This window comes from Cetorhinus maximus, chromosome 11, assembly GCF_964194155.1.
Source record: "Cetorhinus maximus chromosome 11, sCetMax3.hap1.1, whole genome shotgun sequence".
Classification (NCBI taxonomy): domain Eukaryota; kingdom Metazoa; phylum Chordata; class Chondrichthyes; order Lamniformes; family Cetorhinidae; genus Cetorhinus; species Cetorhinus maximus.
In genome coordinates, this window is record NC_135889.1 from 3,145,692 (window position 1) to 3,148,759 (window position 3,068).

A 3,068-nucleotide genomic window follows, 5' to 3' on the forward strand; every position below is an offset into this window, starting at 1 on the left:
GCTCCAAGCTAGCTCAGTCGGTAGAGCATGAGACACTTAATTTCAGGGTCGTGAGTTCGAGTCCCACGCTGGGCGCAATAATATACATGTGAAGAGTGAGAATTGGTGTCTTCATTCCTGGGCTGTGCAGGGATTGGGAACAGCCAGGATTCCCGATCTGCTGATCCCATGTTGTGTGTGTATGTTTTAAATCCGTGTGCGTTTGTCCCCTGTCGCTGGTCGACAGTGAAATGGCTGATCCACGGTCACTGTCTAGTGCTGAACTTGTAAAGTCTTCTTATCGTGTCCACGGACAGTCTATACACGGCCCAGCCAGAACTGGACACATTTTTGCGCCTTGTTGTTGAATTCGGCAAGATCTGCAACAGTGCAGGGTTCCTCTAGCGATAGGCTTTGCAGGAGATGTTGCATAGTCTGTGGCTCAGTTCCACATTCACAAGTTGTCGGTCAGGTTGTTTATCCCCATTTGCTTAGTGACACCTTGTAAAGTGATTGAGCTTTGATCAGGAGGGCAGTGTCTGAACTCAAGTCACACAAAATGAGGACCCAACTCACCTCCATTGTAGCCACTGGGCTAAACTGACCCTCCTTGGATTCAAGCCTCTGACCATTAACATTGAGGTGATATTGAGGATGGATGTTGGTGTTTCTCAGGGGGTTACTAAAGATGAACAATAATAACATTTTTACCCAGCAATGGCCATATCCTATGAATGAATATGAAAATACCACACACTGATTGATTAGAGGGAGGTGATTCTAATAGAACAGATGAACGAATCGAATTTGGCTTTCCCAGGGAGTATTTTAGGGATTTACAGTGTGGTGTTAGCCAGGCACAGTGTGAATGTTTCAGTTCGGAGGTAATTCTGCTTAGAATCCTTTTGAAACTTTCGTCTGTACATTTCCGATTGAGCAATCAGCAAACTGGGCTGGAATTATCCTGCATGTGACTGGGAATTGGGGAATGTTTCCCAAAGACCATAAGGGCCGGATAGATGGGAATCAGTGGGTCAGATTTAGAGGAGAGTTGGCCACTAAAACCACCATGGAAGGAATAAAAACACAGCCCCCAGAAACCAGAGAAAACTGACACCCACACAAAACACTGCTCGTCACCTCAATGATCAACAAGATGCAGAAATACTCAACCATAATCGATCGTCACTGTGTTTCTTTATTACAATTTACATTTATCAAACACTGCCATTTTAACACCAGGTTTAATCCTTTTAAAATGAATGAGTTAAAGTTAATGTTAAACACTCATGACTGGAAAATCTTGACTGTTCTCTGTATCGTGTAGTTTACCACAGCTCTAGTAAGTGTTTACAGCCACTGTTACTGAACTCCAGTGATCAGCTCATCGGTGATAAAGACGCTGAATGAATTCACTCCATTGCTGTAGGTTCTGATGTGTATCCCTCTCTGAGACAAGTCAGTCTCCACATTGTCTATCTGAGGAAGACAAAGGGATCACTGGAGATACAGTATCCAGTACTTGTGGAAACCTCAGTGACACTTTGGTCCAAGCTCTGTCCCTAGTTACTGGCTAAAGGCGCATCCTCATTTGGAGCTCAGCTTGTACAAGTCAATGGTTAGAGAGCAGCCATAGGGTGGATAGTGAAACTATAAAGAGTGGAATGGAGGGAGTGATGAGGATGATGTAGGGATGAGAAACCACAGTGAGGAGATTTGAGAGGCTGCAGCCATTTACACCGGAGCAGAGGAGGTTATTTAACAGGAACTTGGTAAAATGATGAAGAGTTTTGATAGGGTGAATAGAGAGTGACTATTTCTTCCGATTAGAGAGTCACTAACAAGGGGCTATTGAGGTTATAAAGGTCACTGAGAGAATGGAAATAGAGATTGGGAGACAATTCTTTATGTAGATTTATGAAAATAAGCCATGTTTTTCTAGATGACCTGGGTAATCGGTGAGAATCTCACATTTAAAGGAAAGAGTGGAAAAAGCATTTTCATCCGAAAAGATGCGGAGATATGGAAATACAGCAATGTAATGGGGTTAGCTCCGTTCTAGCAAAGAGCTAGCACACACATGATGGGTGGAATGGCCTCCTTCAGCATTGTAGGAGGACTCTGTGTTTTTTTTATCTTCTTGTTACGATGTGCTGGAGGCTACGCTGATGACAGGCTCCACACACAGAGGGGTAAATGTCTGGGGCCAACACACCTCCAGCTCTCCAGGGCAATGCAAGGGGATTGACAACCGACTGCAATGGAATAATTCAACAGCTCATATTTACACAGTGACAACAACTGAATAAAACCCTCGAGCTGCTGCAGACCAATATTATCAAATAAAATTTAATACCAAGGCACAAATAGAAATCTGAGGCCCACCTGACCAAAACCTTGGCCAAAGAGACTGGTTGTCAGGAGAATCCTAAAGGAGGAGAGGGAGAGAGAGTGGGAGAGAGAGGTAGGGAGGAGGAGAGGTTTGAGGAGGGAATTCCTGAGCATAAAGCCCAGGTATCTGAAGACACGGCCGCCAATGGGGGAGTGACGAATATCGGGGATGCTGAAGGGGCCATAATTAGAGGAGCGCAGGGAGGGGTGAGGCCAGGGTTGGAAAATCGAGGCATTGCTGAACTGGGGCCAATGTAAGTGAGCGACCAGAGGGGTGAAGTGAACTGGGTGTGAGTTAGGGCACATACAGCAGGATTCCGGGTGATCTCAATCTGGATTGTGGGGAGAAGGTGGGAGATCAGCCAGAAGTGCGTTGGAATAGACAAGTGGAGGATGAATAAAAGCCCGAATGAGGGTTTCAGCAGCAGATGATCTGAGGCAGGTGTGAAGTCGGGAAAAGATGCGGAAATGGAAAAAGCTGGTGGTCTTAGTGATGGTTCAGATATGAAGTCGGATGTTCCTCTCAGTGAGTAACCCCAGGGAACAGAGAGTGACTCTGTTCAAATTACAGATGATCATTTCCTCTCCTCTATCAGTCCATCATTTCATATTCTGAGCAAAAATCTCTGATCTCACCAAATCTAAACACGATGATGACATTTGGAGGAAGCTTTGCCCATATTAAAGCCCACTTGGCA

General features: G+C 45.1%; 1 non-coding gene across 1 annotated transcript; it reads left to right on the forward strand.

Annotated features, from left to right (window-relative positions):
* On the forward strand, positions 1-75 carry trnak-cuu (transfer RNA lysine (anticodon CUU)). The gene has a single exon. It is a non-coding gene; the product is annotated as a tRNA-Lys (tRNA).
* The last annotated feature ends 2,993 nt before the right edge of the window (positions 76-3,068 follow it).